Here is a 16,972-nt window from a genome sequence, read left to right on the forward strand (position 1 = left end):
GAGAAAGGAGAGATCAACCAACACCAAGGAAATACAAATGATTTTAAAAACATATGAGCAGCTATATGCCAATAAATTAGGCAATCTAGAATAAATGGATGCATTTCTGGAAAACCACAAACTACCAAAACTGGAACAGGAAGAAATAGAAAACCTGAACGGCCAATAACCAGGGAGGAAATTGAAGCAGTCATCAAAACCCTCCCAAGACACAAAAAGTCCGGGGCCAGATGGCTTCCCAGGGGAATTCTATCAAACGTTTAAAGAAGAAACCATACCTATTCTACTAAAGCTGTTTGGAAAGATAGAAAGAGATGGAGTACTTCCAAAGTCGTTCTATGAGGCCTGCATCACCTTAATTCCAAAACCAGACAAAGACCCCACCAAAAAGGAGAATCATAGACCAATATCTCTGATGAACATGGATGTCAAAATTCTCAACAAGATACTAGCCAATAGGATCCAACAGTACGTTAAGATTATTCACCATAACCAAGTAGGATTTATCCCCGGGATGCAAGGCTGGTTCAACACTCATAAAACAATCAATGTGACTCATCATATCAGCAAGAGAAAAAACAAGAACCATGTGATTCTCTCATTAGATGCAGAGAAAGCATTTGACAAAATACAGCGTCCATTCCTGATCAAAACACTTCAGAGTGTAGGGATAGAGGGAACATTCCTAACATCTTAAAGCCATCTATGAAAAGCCCACAGCAAATACCATTCTCAATGGAGAAGCACTGGCAGCCTTTCCCCAAAGATCAGGAACAAGACAGGGATGTCCACTCTCACCACTGCTATTCAACATAGTCCTGGAAGTCCTAGCCTTAGCAATCAGACAACAAAAAGACATTAAAGGTATTCAAATTGGCAAAGAAGTCAAACTCTCCGTCTTTGCTGATGACATGATACTCTACATAGAAAACCCAAAAGCCTCCACCCCAAGATTGCTAGAATTCATACAGCAATTTGGCAGCGTGGCAGGATACAAAATCAATGCCCGGAAGTCAGTGGCATTTCTATACACTAACAATGAGACTGAAGAAAGAGAAATTAAGGAGTCAATCCCATTTACAATTGTACCCAAAAGCATAAGATACCTAGGAATAAACCTAACCAAAGATGTAAAGGATCTATACCCTAAAAACTATAGAACACTTCTGAAAGAAATTGAGGAAGACACAAAGAGATGGAAAAATATTCCATGCTCATGGATTGGCAGAATTAATATTATGAAAATGTCAATGTTACCCAGGGCAATTTACACGTTTAATACAATCCCTATGAAAATACCATGGACTTTCTTCAGAGAGTTGGAACAAATTATTTTAAAATTGGTGTGGAATCAGAAAAGACCCCGAATAGCCAGGGGAATTTTAAAAAAGAAAACCAGGGATCCCTGGGTGGCGCAGCGGTTTGGCGCCTGCCTTTGGCCCAGAGCACGATCCTGGAGACCCGGGACTGAATCCCACGTCAGGCTCCCGGTGCATGGAGCCTGCTTCTCTCTCTGCCTCCCTCTCTCTCTCTCTCTCTCTCTCTCTCTCTCTCTGACTATCATAAATAAATAAAAATTTAAAAAAAGCTTGTTTAAAAAAAATAAAAAAAAATAAAAAACAAAACCATAGCTGGGGGCATCACAATGCCAGATTTCAGGTTGTACTACAAAGCTGTGGTCATCAAGACAGGGTGGTACTGGCACAAAAACAGACACATAGATCAGGGGAACAGAATAGAGAACCCAGAAGTGGACACTCAACTTTATGGTCAACTAATATTCGACAAAGGAGGAAAGACTATCCACTGGAAGAAAGACAGTCTCTTCAATAAATGGTGCCAGGAAAATTGGACATCCACATGCAGAAGAATGAAACTAGACCACTCTCTTGCACCAGACACAAAGATAAACTCAAAATGGATGAAACATCTAGATGTGAGACAAGATTCCATCAAAATCCTAGAGGAGAACACAGGCAACACCCTTTTTGAATTCGGCAACAGTAACTTCTTGCAAGATACATCCATGAAGGCAAAAGAAACGAAAGCAAAAATGAACTACTGGGGCTTCATCAAGATAAGAAGCTTTTGCACAGCAAAGGATACAGTCAACAAAACTAAAAGACAACCTACAGAATGGGAGAAGATATTTGCAAATGACGTATCAGATGAAGGGCTAATTTCCAAGATTTATAAAGAACTTATTAAGCTCAACACCAAAGAAACAAACAATCCAATCATGAAATGGGCAAAAGACATGAACAGAAATCTCACAGAGGAAGACATAGACATGGCCAACAAGCACATGAGCAAATGCCCTGCATCACTTGCCATCAGGGAAATACAAATCAGAACCACAATGAGATACCACCTCACACCAGTGAGAATGGGGAAAATTAACAAGGCTGGAAACCACAAACGTTGGAGAGGATGCAGAGAAAAGGGAACCCTCTTGCACGCTTGGTCGGAATGTGAACTGGTGCAGGCCACTCTGGAGAACTGTATGGAGGTTCCTCAAAGAGTTAAAAATAGACCTGCCCTATGACCCAGCAATTGCACTGCTGGGGATTTACCCCAAAGATACAGATGCAGTGAAACGACGGGACACCTGCACCCTGATGTTTCTAGCAGCAATGTCCACAATAGCCAAACTGTGGAAGGAGCCTCGGTGTCCATCGAAAGATGAATGGATAAAGAAGATGTGAAAGGGAATAGAGGGGAAGGGAGAAGAAATGGGTAGGAAATATCAGAAAGGGAGGCAGAACATGGAAGACTCTTAACTCTGGGAAACGAACTAGGGGTGGTGGACGGGGAGGAGGGCGGGGAGTGGGGGGTGACTGGGTTGTGGGCACTGAGGGGGGCACTTGATGGGATGAGCACTGGGTGTTATTCTGTATGTTGGCATATTGAACAGCAATAAAAAATAAATTTTTATTAGAAAAAAAGAAAGAAAGAAAAGAAAGAAAGAAAGAAAGAAAGAAAGAAAGAAAGGAAAGAAAGAAAGAAAGAAAGAAGCCCTCCCTCCCTCCCGCCCTCCCTCCTCCTCCCTCCCTCCCTCCCTCCTCCCCGCTCCTCCTGCCCCCTCCTCCCTCCCGCCCTCCTCCCCCCGCCCTCCCCCCCCTCCGCCCTCCCCCCTCCTCCCTCCCCTCCCTCCCCTCACAGCACCGAAAGAAAAAGGGATCCCTGGGTGGCGCAGCGGTTGGCGCCTGCCTTTGGCCCAGGGCGTGATCCTGGACCCGGATCGAATCCCACATCGGGCTCCCGGTGCATGTAGCCTGATTCTACCTATGCCTCTCTCTCTTCTGTGTGTGACATCATAAAAAAAAAGCAGTGGTTAATTTTTTGGAATAGTTTGAAAAGGACATCAGAATTTTATTGCTTTTTCCGAATTTCCTGCCTTATACGATAATACAACATCCTTATTTCTCATGGCCTTCAGTTTGAATTGGTATGCACAAGCAAGGGACAAGAGGCCTAGGGCCGAAAGCAAGAACGAGGGTAATCCGGAGTGTCACAACCCTTCAGGGACAAGTACCAAGTCAAAAAAAGTGTTTTTCTCATCTCTTGAGAAGAGATGAAGAAATGAAACATCGTAAGTATGTCAGATGGGTTTTTTGTATGATACACTAGAAAACAATCTCTGAAATTTTATTCCAAGCTTTGTACACACTCCTTCAAATACTTCATCCACTCGAAACTAGCTAGGAGCTCAAAAGTATATTTGCTTGAATGCTAAGTGACCTCAACAGGAGCTATAGTCAGGGTGCCACCACCCAATTTATGTGACTGATAAGTTTTAAAAGGGGCAATATGAGAGTTTACAGACATCGATAATAGCTTCAAATATGACTCGCATATGTAAGGAAACCTTTTAAGGTATCTTAACCGGTCCAGAAACCCAGACAGTTAGTATTCTGTTTTCCATTTTCGTTTTCATTAAATCGTCCTCAATCAGCAATGTGACTAAGATAAATAGACAGCAGTACACGAGATAAAAATAGGAAGGCTCCTCAAAAACTCTCCTTAAATTCTATGCATGATTCATATTCAGCTTGAAAACCATTAGTTAAGAATGAAATAGCCAAAGATTCTAGCATATGAAGTGTGATGTATACCAACTTCTTAACCCTACAATATAATGGTAGGAAAGCTAACTCTGAAACCAAAACTCCATACCTAAAATAATTAGTACCAATACTTAGAATATAGCAAGATTTATTTTTCTTCCATTGTCTCTTACTTTCCACACAATAAGACAGGACATTATCAGGGTTGCCTGAACTATGTATGAAGTCAAGTCTATTTTTTTCTATCTGGCTATCATTCATAAAAACAAAATTCAAGGTTCTATTTACTTTATTTTAAAAAATATATTTTATTTATTTATTCATGAGAGACACTGAGACAGAGAGGCAGAGACGTAGGCAGAGAGAGAAGCAGACTTTGTGCAGGGAGCCTGACGTGGGACTGGATCCTAGGACTCCAGGATAATGCCCTGAGCTGAAGGCAGACGCTCAACCGCTGAGCCACCCAGGCGTCCCTCTATTTACTTTCATTAATTCAGCTAATAGGAAGCTTTTGGGGGAATGAGAAGGGTACTTAGTGAGAAAAAGACAGAAAGATAACGGTTGTGCTTATGTGTCCCGGAGAAGTAATTCTCTTGCTCCTACTACTCCATATACTAGAGTTACTATAGTATTCTTTTCTCATGTTTTAAAGACTACTATTCAGCAATTTAGGGGTTTTAAGGATTTATAACCTCCAGTCAAAATAGTATTTCATCTATCAATTGTCATTTCCATATTGGCACTAGCTCCTAGTTTCATTCACAAAACTAGGGTTGTCAGGGCCTTAATGAGGCAATCCTTCTGCCTCCATCACCCCACTGGTTAGGCCAAACATATGCCTACCCATTCAGTTCTGAAACCACCTGCAGAGAGGAAGTTAAATGAAGAAAAGTAAAGCATCACACTGTCACCATCTTTAGATAAGCTCTAATTTTACCCAAAGGAGAAAACTTTAACCACGATAACAAAGCTGGCAATGACCATGATTAAATGATGCCTGTCATTCTGTCCTACCCCTGGGAGCTGCTCTCCACCCACTCCCAGGTGATGGATGTGTTTCTCTTGGTACACTGGGTTTAGATTGGCAAAGGAAGCAGATAGTTAAATTCATCAATCACCAGAGTGGGCAAAGCAGTATTTGATCTGCTCTGGAGAAAGGATGGGGACCTGAACAAAACTCATTGACAGCACAAAACCAAGGTCATCTCCCAGTACCACGAATACATCAAAGCAGGCTCATTTAGTCTCAAAGTGTGAGTCACAAATACTAAGCCTGGAAGAGATCTTAGAGAACCTGAAACCAATCCATTGACACACAAATCAGAGAATTCCCTCCCTCCACAACAATAAAACAAAACCAGACTCCATGACTCAGCATTTGTTATCCATACTCTTGAAATTTGTTATCTATTAGATGTCAATGTTCTGAATTCCAAAGCTATATCCAGTTACTGATTCCACATGGTATATACTTCCTGACCAGTAAATCTACATGAAAAAAAAAAGTTTAAATGTGAACAAATTTGCTGCTTATATCAACATGAAAAACAAAACAAACAGAATCCAACTTATCTCTGTCAACCCCCTCTTTTTTTTCCTTTTCCAAATTGCTTTTTAATGCCTGAAATTTGAAAACCAACAGCTACTTCTATAGGCTTTTTCAAGGCCCTGAAAACAATGACGTACTAGTAAATCTCTTATTAGTATCCTATAGATTCACAAGCTCAAGAAAACTCAAGATGACAGGTTTCATGAATATTTTCTTTCAAGAACTTTATAGTTTAACCATCCCATGAAAAATAAATCTCCTTATTATGATATCCTGCTAAAGAGATAGACCCAAAAGTGTGTCCCTTTGTACAAGTATGTACTTCTTAACAGTGGCCACAAAGGAACAATAGGCATACAAAACCAAATACTATATTTCCAAATATCTGAAAAGAAAAAAAAAGAATCATACCACCGCCTATTTTGTTCTCCTCATTACCTGTCACTCTTTTTTAGGGATAAATGGCCTGATGATTTTCTTACAATAGTTCCACAGCTTAAAGCAGCAAAAAACATTTAAAATTTTTTTAAAAAAGCAAAAAAGTTATGATTTCAAAACAGAAATGAGAAATTCACTTTTGTTATTTGAATGTGTGCTGCATGGAAAATCATTATGATCCTTCCACTTGCAAATGTTTCGGACCCTTCGGTAAATATGTGTTTTCTAATAAACAGTAACTCTCTGTTTAAAATAAAAATTGGTATGATAGGTCCATGTCCATTTTCAAAAAGTGTATTTTTCAATGACATCCAAGATACGGTCAGCATTTTCCCACTACTGCAAAAAACAGCAATGTGTATCCTCGACGCAGGTATTACAACACATAAATACACTGTTGCCCTGGCTCTCCCTCTGGTTCCATCTGCTCTCTTGCTGTGCAACAGCTATAGCATAAAAAAGCCTATTCTCACACGCTTTTGATATTACACTATTTAATCACATACAGCTGTGGCTTACAAGACTGCTACAAAACACAATTTTAATGTAGTACTCGAAGCCAATTGTGGATAAACATCAACCATTTACTCCGAATAAGAAGTCCAACACTAAAAAGATTTTCTTTTAAAGAAAGACTGGTTTTCTTAGAATTTGGCATGGACGTAATTGTGACTGAGCCCTCTCTCTGCCAAAAAGACTGATAATGTCAAAAAGGATTGTGTAAAATCATATTAGTGCAATAATGACGCTTTCCAGAATTCCTGGAGCCAGAAAGACCTGAAATGAACTTACATCCTACTTCTCTTCTTTTGTCTCCCTCCCTGCAAATCAGCCCTACCTCCAACCCTCTAATAGATTTAATTACTTCAGAGAAATAATTTTGATTTATAATTCTATTGTTCTTTTCCCAAACTGAGAGAAAGCGAAAGGAAGCTGTTAGGAAGATACTGTTAGAACAAATTGACATGAGGTTTCTTTTGAATTAAGAATGATTCTGGAGAGAAAGACAACAACAACATGAACTTTTTACATAGCTCCTCCTTTTAGCTAGGCACTAAACTTAGTACTGTGAAAACAATGGCTGCATTATAGAAAAGACAATTCCAAAGATAATTTAATATGGGGGGGAGGTAAAGAAAACAGGACAACTAGAAAGGGAGAGTGGCCCCTTGTTACTATTTTTCTCTTATTCAAAACCAATTAAAATTGTGTACATTCTCAAATGAGACAAACAAGATTTATCATAGTTTCATGCTCTCATATTACCCCCTGAAGCGAAAGACATATTTGGAGTTGTACCTCAAGGTTCTATTGCTGGACAATTTTTAGAAAACCAGTTTTGTATGTTTCAGCCTTTCAAAGGAAAACAGAACTTGGGAGTTTTCAAGGCTGTTTTAAAACTGGCAAGTTACCAACTCTGGCTATCAATGCAAATCTGAGGCAGGAAGTACTAAGGAAATCCTAAACTCTTTCCCTCCCTCTGCAGGATTTTCTACATTTTCATGTGCAAGAAGCATGTTAAGGGGTTGTCCTGTTTTGCTTTTGAAGGATCTGTACATTCACATCTTTGAGAATATCCCTTGCCCCATAGGAGCCTCTCTCTTCCTTTCCCTACTCCTTAGTCCTTCGTGTTTCAAGTGTTTGCTCTCTCTATGGCACAATCAATCGGGCTCTAGCTAGACTTTGAGAGATGAGCAGCTGTCCAGGCTGCAGATGGTTGGAAACTCAGCCTGAAGTCAGTGTGCAGTTGATGAGTTACTCCCTATACCTGACCCCAACTCCAACTTCACACCAGGTTCTGAATACGATCTGAGTAGCAGCAGCCAGAAAAACTCTGTTGGGTCCCACAGATCTTTCTGCAAGATCTTCAGGGGAAGCAGATGGTCCAAGGTGGGAAAGCAGTAGGCTGATGGAAAAGCAGCATGAGTAGAAACCATGCCCTGGATCGGTAGAAACATCGTGACCCGGTCAGGGTAAGGAAATGGAAGGAAGGACTAGCTTGCTGTGTGCGTTTGGATGCATTTTAAAGTTTTGGGGAGATGATAAAGTTTTCCAGATACCACACATGAGGGAAATATCTTTCTCAGCAACAAAGTATCAATTCACCAGGCTGTGACCATGTTTTACTCTTTTTAGCCTTCCTAGTTATGATTAAGTTGCCTTTCCAAGAAACCCTCCACAAAATAACTCAGATTGCGATTCACCCTGGGTCTCACAATGCAATAGCAACAGGTTGCTTGCTTTGAATGGGCTATAACAAAATTGCTGAGAAATATTAGGTTGTGACTCAATCAAACGTGATTATGGATATTATCATTAAGCTAATGAGCTATTTTTTGGTCCCCTTTCTCTAAAGTTTGCTGATTATCCTGGTGGCCTTCAAAGAGCAAATTCGTTTTGATGAAGATTTTTTTTTTTAAATCTGGCTATGGCTCTTATGTAAGTATTAAAGCATGTCATCAAGATTGCTTCTTTTCTGCTCAATCACAAGTGTTTCTTTTTTAAATTGCTTCTTTTAATAGGGGGGAAAAATGGCCAAAAGAAAATTGACAAATGACAGCTTTTAATGCAAGGTCTTGGAAAACATGCATCCTAGAACAATACCGCTACAAGATAGCTATCAGCTAGTCATTGGGTTTTCATTTTACTTCTATGTACATTTATCTAATATAATAATTTAAGCATTTGGAAAATTATTCAAAGGGAGAGAAGCATAAGTAACTTATTTCTAATTTCTTTTTCTTTTTAAGCAACAAAGGTAGTGAATTAGTTCTAATGTGATGAGAAAATAAGAGGAGCAGAGAAAGCAGGGAAGGGCCCCAAGTTTTTCTAAAACTTTAATTGCATTTGAGGAAAGGGAAACCTTTCCATTTATTTAGACAACCCTACTCTCATTTTGTTTTATCATAAGAAAAGAGCAGCTGTATCTAACACACACATTTAAGTAGAAAGAAAACGTTCAGTATTTTGTACTGTCTGAATAAATGCAATGATACACCTTGAGTTCTTTAAGAACCCCATAAAGATTCTTCACCCCAAACTAATGTCAGTAAATGGCTTTTGTTGATTAGTTAAGAACACCTGGTTTTACAGGACAGCTTAAGTTATGATGTCACCAGAATATGACTTTTATAGTCAACCACAGAACTCTATTTTTATCAACCATAAGTATTCTTTATGTATCAGTATCATTTTAAATAGCTCTGATTTTTAAAATAGATTATAACTATAAGCCAAGGCTAGGACTGTAGATTTTGTGAATTCCACCAAGGCTTGCTTACCAAATAAACATGAGCAGCATGTATTCCCCTCAGAATTTATAGGTAATATTTTAAGATAAAAATATAAAAGGAGCAAAAAGACAACACTGAAATCAACCCAGTTGTTTTCATGCTATACTGGGTCATGATAGTACTTTCTTACATAGTATTCATGCTGCCAGAAAGTCCCCACATTTTAAAGTATGATTGATCCTTATTCTCATTCCCTGTGTGCCCAAGTTTCAAAGCAGGGCACGTTTTCACATCTTCAGCTTCCAGGAATGTTATTAATGTCTATCATTTCAGAGCCACCGAAACAGTATTCGACAACTTCACAGCTCTGTCGAAAGTTTGCAACATAATCAATATGAACTACCATGATAGCCAAAGTAGCTGATCCTATATTCCCCATCACCCTGATCTGATTGCCCGAATATCAGTTTAGGTCACCTAATGGATCTACCTTCTTTAAAAATGTTCCAGAAGTTGATGGCTTTGACTAGCTTGAAAGTAACAAGATCCAGATGCTGCCTGTCTACACACTAAACTACACAGGACCCCAAAACAGATTTTTTTTAAATTCCCTCTATGTTTTTCAGGCTCTCCTCTTTTCCCTCACCACTGCACTTTCTTTACCTCAATCCCTCTCTCTCTCCCTCTCCCAGTCTCTCTCTTCACACACACACACACACACACACACACACACACACACACACACACTTCCCATCAGTGTAGCTCATCCAACATCCTGTCCTTAATATAATGTGCAAGACATTATTTCCTGCTAGCAATAAGTTAAAAGAAATCTCAGGCAGGAAAGCAATTATTCCATTCATTTTTATCTAAAGTTTCCTTTCTGAATATGCTTCACAGTCAAAAAAAGAACCAAAAAGAAAGCATGAATTTTGAAACATTTGGAAAAATTTAGCCAAATGAGTAAAAGGGATGGAATGTCCGATATTTTTCATGGAACCCTTGGGTTTGTTGTTTTTATTTCTTGGGGGGGGGATGAGGAATGACTATAAATTTCCTCTTTTAGACTAGCCCTTGCTTTGCCATTTCCTTGAGGAAGGCAGACAGCATTCTCCACCCAATCCCCCAAAGAGTTAAAACACACTGCACTGCAACGGGAGCAGGAGGGCTGGTCTACTAAAGCAGCAGCCCCACAAACTAAATGCTCACAAGGGCAAAAAGCAATGTGAGGAGACCTTGCAGGGGCAGGGCGAGTCATGGAGCGATTGAAAAAGAAAGAAAAAAAGCAACAATTTTTAATAGAATTCGGAAAGTCTGCTGCCCTCGTCTGGTTTACAAATAGGCATTGTTGGAGGAGACAGAATAAATAAGAGCTAACTACAGCATGGATTACCGAACACTAATCCCATCAACGAGTCCCGGTGGCAGCACAGATCACTCAGGCACGCCTTGGTCACTCTCCCGCATATTTATTTATTAAGAAGACAGTGGAGTCTGGCTAATGCGATACAAAATTAATATCACCTGTAAAGAAACATAACCCATACATTCAAAGCGATAACTCTACTACCGACACCCTCCCCCCCAACTCATCAAGTCCAATTTAACTGACAAATTGGAGCAGTGATTTCACACCTGAGAGCCTTTCAGGTCTGAACTGCAGGATCAAGTTCATGGTTGGCACTGCCCACTGCTTAGTTACGTGGGCTTTCCACTGGCCCCGTAATGGTCATTTGTGCACACACATAAAGACTAAAGTATTAAAAAAAATTTTTTTAATTTTTTTTAATTTATTTATGATAGTCACACACAGAGAGAGAAGGCAGAGACATAGGCAGAGGGAGAAGCAGGCTCCATGCAGCCGGGAGCCCGACGTGGGATTCGATCCCAGGGTCTCCAGGATCACGCCCTGGGCCAAAGGCAGGCGCCAAACCACTGCGCCACCCAGGGAATCCCAAGACTAAAGTATTTAACCAATTCGTGTCCCAATTATCATCAGTTATATTTCATCCCGTTTCAAGACCCACAGGCCTCCTGATGGCAGCCAGCACAGAAAAAACAGAGCTTCGAAAAGTAAAGAACATCTATTGTAAAGCTCCAAACTTCAGTCTCTAGAGTCTTGATCACCCTCCATATAAAATAAAATATGTAAGGCAAATACACAAAAACAAAAGCAAACACCCAAACAAACTCTACGGGACGTCAGTTAGTCGTACTATACCTTCCCACACCCTTCTTTCATTCTATACTCTGTGATTGAAAGTCTGAGTTGCCCCCACCCTGGTGCATCCTATCCAGTGAGAAAAACCCTTTCAGAGCCACAAAGAACAGCTCACCAGAAAAGCCTCTGAAATCGTTGTTGTTCCTGATAATCACTGTCACAATCTCCTTTCTAACAACCCTGTCCATCTGCAAAGCACTTTACTACGGATATCAGGAACATCTTTATGTTGCCAAATAACAACAAAGGAACACGAGCGAAACTATTATCTCTGCTAGAAGAGAAAAACCACAGTCCCAGGGCTTGCTTTCTTCTCATATTCTCCTCTGGCCTCATTAACTCCATTGCTATGTTACTAATTTCAAAGAAGCAGGAAGAGGTGATGGGAAAGGGGAGGTAAATAATAATCCACATGCCTGTTTCCCATCCCAAGTGCAGGATACACACTGCTTGCCAGACTGTGGGTCGAGCCATACCTTGGTTTAGAGACAGTGAGGATAGTAGTAAGTGTACTGGGGGTACATTTGTGGCTGATCCAGGCGTTTACCCATGTAGCTGGAATCTTATCTCCGAGGCAGGGAACTCGATGACACGGTATGGTGCCCCAGGGCCGAGCGTCCTCTTAAACCACTATTCCTGATGGTCCCGATGACTGATGAGGCTTCAGAGATCCTTCGTCTTCCACCACTCACTAGTTCCAACACGGCAGGAATTTAAAAAAGAAACACACCAAAAAAAGAAAGAAAGAAAGAAAGAAAGAAAGAAAAGAAAGAAAGAAAGAAAGAAAGAAAGAAAGAAAGAAAAAAGGAAAGGTATTGGTAGAACAACACACGCACACACACACGCGCACACACACACACACACACACACACAGCCTTCCCAGATCCTGCCTTCCTTCCCCCAGCTGCCAGGGTCCACTTGGGATGAGGCACTTTGTTCTCTACCCCAGGCTGTCTGTAGTGATGTCAATTGCCAGCGTTTGTAAAGAGGGAGAGAAGAAAAAAAATCAAAGTCTTTTAGCACAACTCTGAATCCTTGCAGATCAGCTTCCTGTCTCCTGTTTGTCTCTTTCCCCACCTTAAAGAAAAAAGGGAAAAAAAGAAAGAAGAAAGAAAGAAAGAAGAAACAAAAAAAATGAAAAAGAAAAAAAAAAGAAAGAGAAAGGGGAAAAGAAAACAAAACAAAACAACCTTGCACAGCCTGGTTGCTGCTGTCTCCCTTCCAGAGTGACATGGTGTTCGGGCTCCTCCTGTCCTTTCATTCACTTCCTCTCCTTCCAGCTGGTGGGTGGAACCTCTCCAGGGAGCAGGGTATGCAGTCCAGAAAGCTGCAGTATTTCCTCCAAGAAAAAAAAAAAAGCCTGCTTCAACCCCTGCTGCAAGCAAAGTCCTGATTCCCTCTGCTGGCTATCTCGAACAGCAAAGCAATTTTTGCAGCAAAGCTGCTGCCGCTGGAACTGAACCCAGGGAACTCAAATTCGGGGCGGTGGATTATTTCTTATCCTTCCCTCCATCTACCCCACACAAGAGCTGCCTTTTTTTCTTGCCAAGTGGCAAGGTAAGCCACACTGCTAAAGCAAACACAGAAGACCACGGGAGGGAAGAGAGGACGAAGGGAGGAAGGAAGAGAAAGGACAAAAATAAAAGCAGACGGACGACCCGTGCTGTTAAATGGAACAAGTGTGTCCCAGATGCTTTCAGAACCTGTTAACATACGAAAGCCAGATGAATCCGAGACCCGGTCCAGAAACTAACCTTTTACTTCTCGGAGGACACGGAGGATGCTAAGCATTGAAGAAATTTGAGAGTCTATGCCAGGACTACTATTAGCAAGCCCTGCATCGTCAGGATCACAAGGACCCACTTGCCATAGCCGAAATGATCATTCTTACCCTTACTTCCGTTTTGTAAGCATCAAAGGAGGTATCCCATTAGGTTTACAGGCGTCTTCATAAATAAAAGCTCTGGTTCTCTCACTGTCTATCTATGATGATTTTGATTCAGGGATGCTTTAATCACTTCCCGATGTCATCACAAAAAAAAAGCACAATTACCTGACAGAGTTTTTCCCCACCAATAATAAGTAATATTCTGACATGTCTGTCAGCTGTTACATTATAATACAAATGGTTTCAGCGAAAATATATTTCCTTTAAGGGTCCCTTTTCAAGGCAGTCAAGGCTAAAATTAGACATGCCAGCTGTGTTTTGCTGTGAGCGCTCACGCATGCCCAAAGCGTGGCCAGACCAACATTGAGCGCCTCTCCACTTCGTCAAACCAGCTCTGTTCTCCCCAGCCTAGAGCTGCCTTTTCAGATAAGAGGTTCCTGGTACAAATCCAGCTTCCTAGTGAGGAAGAACAGAGAATTCCAGCCCGGTGCACAATATGGTATCCAGCCACAACAAGCCCTGCCGCCCGTGAGGTCACTGCTTTCACTCAGGGGTCTGGTTATTAGAAGCTTGTGAGTGCATGGATATTCCGTGGAAAAAGTTAAGGATGGTGGATAAATAGCTTTATGTTTGACAAGAATAACAACCAGAAAGAAGGAAGGAGAGAGGGTGGGAAGGTAGGAGTTAGAAGCCCTGATATCACTGTCATTAAGAGAATTAAATCAATTCCACCAACATTGAAATGTGTTCTTCTGGGCCTTATTCGTCCCATCCAGAAAGTGGAAATGCTGCCAACTTATGTGGCTGAAGGTGGTAAACGGAATCAGATACTAAATCAAAACTACATTGATTTAAAAATCATTCAGTGGCATCTCAATGCTCAGACAATAAAGTCTTGGCTTCTTGGAATAGTTTTCAAGACCCTTGAAAACCCAACTTTATTCTCCAGCCTCAGACAGTAAACTCTGGCCCTCGTAGTCTATATCTGAGTCACAGTGAACTGCTTTTAAAGTGGAATGTGCGGAGGATCCCTGGGTGGCTCAGCGGTTTGGCGCCTGCCTTCAGCCCAGGGCCTGAATCTGGAGTTCCGGGATCGAGTCTCACGCCGGGCTCCCTGCATGGAGCCTGCTTCTCCCTCTGCCTGTGTCTCTCTGCCCCTCTCTCTGTCTCTATAAATAAAATCTTTAAAAAAATAATAAACTGGAATGTGCCCTCTCAGGGACTTCTGTCATCTGCTCTGCCCCAAATGGTCTTGCATCCCCATTCAGCCCATCCTTCAGCTCTCAACATGGATATCACCCCTCGGAATAGCTTTCCCTAAAGCCTCCCTTCCCTGCTGCACCTTATATTTGCCCTAAAAGGATGCTTATCCTGGGCAACTGTCTGTTAATTGCATGTTTGTTTCTTCTAGGATGCCGGAAAAGCATCAGGAAAAGCAGAAAAGTAGGAGTCCCCATCATTCTCATTCACGTTCCAATTTCCACAAACTGTCATGGAATCTGACACAAAATGGTGCTCTGCAAGTGTTTGAAGAGTAAGATACCTTAAACCCGATAAAAATTCTAAGTCAATTCGTATCCTCTCTCAGTACATTTCAGTACACTTCTGGATGCAGGGGATAGAGTGGTAACACGGATCAGAACAATGTCCATCCCTCATAGAATATATATTCTAGTGAGGGAGATAAGCAAAGAAGTAAGCAAGTAAACAGGCATTATCAATCAGGTAATATGTAGTACTGTTCATAAATATAAAGCTAAGTAAACAGAAAGAGTCACAGGAATTCCACTTTAAATAAGATAGTCAGGAAATGCTCACCAAGAAAGAGCTCTGAGGTTAAAGGAAGAGTGGGAACCACACCCTGGGTGTTGTGTACTATGAGAGCACTTCTTGTGAGAGCCAAGGCCTTCGTTCCAATCCTGCCTTTGCCAGATCACTCTGCCTCCTTTCTCATCCATCCAGTGTCACTACACACTTCATACGGTTATCATGAAAATTCACCACAACAAACATGCAAAGCATTTATAACGCCTTGGAACATACTGGATCTGCCCAATAAATGTCAGCTTGTCTCTGGGGGAAGATCATCCCAGGCAGAGAGAACAGGAAGAACAGAAGGCCTGGCAGCAAGAACACTTCTTTTGAAATGTGTGAGAAATGGCATAGGGACTGAAATGGAGCAAGTAAGAAGTAAAGACTATCAAACAAGACTAGAGAGGTTCCCTAGACCAGATCATATAAGCCTTGATGAGGAAAGCTAAATTGCTGACAGGTAATAGTATAGCCTGGACTCTACCCAAATATTTTGATTATAGATCTAGCCATCTTCAACTATAGAATGCTGTTCTCCTAAATGACTTATTAAGGCTCCTCCAAATACTAAGACTTTTAAGGTCAGGATCCTCAATTTTGCCATGATGAGCAAAGGCTATCAATATTCTTTTAAATAACTGGCCTAGCTACTCCTTGGAAGGAAAAGATTAGTGTCTTATTTACAAATGAAAGCCAAATAAATAACTCCTTCACCCACGCTATAGCTCACTTATATGTAAAGTTCCCGGCATGTGTTGATGCTTTCTGCAATTTCTACACAAATTGCCACTTTACAAAATGGTATTGGATTATTGCTATATTCTTGGCATCAACTGTCATTAGTCTAAGCACATTCATCGAACACTTAAAGCTTTTCTTAAATAATGCAAAGACAGTTTACCACTTGTGAGAATCGCAGAACCTGTGTTTTATTTATTTATTTATTTAGTATTATTTATTTGTTTGTTTGTTTATTATTTATTTTCCTTCAGAGATACCAGTAGCCATCACAACTGAGGAGGCAAGATACTCATGTCGGAAATGGTTTTTATATCATGTCTACTCTGTTGGAGCCATAGTGCTTTCCATTTAAATGATCAAGTTAAGGTAGGAGGTAACTAATTTAAAACACTCTCTAAATCAGAAGCCAGCTGTGTCCCATTTGCCAAGTAACAAACAAATTTTGTACAAATCCAAGAGCAGCAAACTCATCAAAGGGCATGGACTCTTACAGATTCACGGGATTCATGGCACAGACTGGAGAGGCACTGATTTAAGACAAGTTCTTGGTTTCTAGGATAGAGACAACATCTCAGACATACCATCCATAAATAGAGAAGTGATGGTACCGAAACGAGGTTCAGTTGGGTAGAGACAGAGATTCTCTTCTGGTTTGCTCTTGATCTATCCAGTCAAAGAATAACTGGGTCCTCTCTTGGCTGATTTATTTTTTAAATGACAAAGACTTAGTCAAAAGCAAAAGGAAAGAACAATAGAGAGAGAGGCATCATCATCATCATCATCATCACCATCATCATCACCATCATCATCATATGCTATCTTTGAAAGCAAGTATACTATTCTTACATTCATGATCATGAATAAATTAAAACAAACAAAACTGCCACTCGGTATTTGTTGCCCTCTTTATTCAAATTTGTGAAATCTCTTCAACACAGCAGTTGCCAAACAGATATTAAAGGTAAATGTTGTTGTTGTTGTTGTTTTTAGAAGACAAGATGGTAGATCACAAACTCCAACAGT

The 16,972-nt window shown here is 40.7% G+C and overlaps 1 long non-coding RNA gene across 2 annotated transcripts; it reads right to left on the reverse strand.

The window, feature by feature from the left end:
* Positions 1-12,111: 12,111 nt before the first annotated feature.
* Positions 12,112-13,752, reverse strand: LOC119878737. 2 transcript variants are annotated; one of them, XR_005387102.1, is made up of 3 exons: positions 13,400-13,752; positions 12,699-12,847; positions 12,112-12,199 (listed from the first exon to the last, which is right to left on the reverse strand). It is a non-coding gene; the product is annotated as an uncharacterized LOC119878737 (long non-coding RNA). The 2 variants fall into 2 exon arrangements; XR_005387103.1 differs by lacking the exon at positions 13,400-13,752 and adding an exon at positions 13,263-13,336.
* Between the last annotated feature and the right edge of the window lie 3,220 nt (positions 13,753-16,972).

This window comes from Canis lupus, unplaced genomic scaffold (assembly GCF_011100685.1).
Source record: "Canis lupus familiaris isolate Mischka breed German Shepherd unplaced genomic scaffold, alternate assembly UU_Cfam_GSD_1.0 chrUn_S1872H2069, whole genome shotgun sequence".
Classification (NCBI taxonomy): Eukaryota; Metazoa; Chordata; class Mammalia; order Carnivora; family Canidae; genus Canis; species Canis lupus.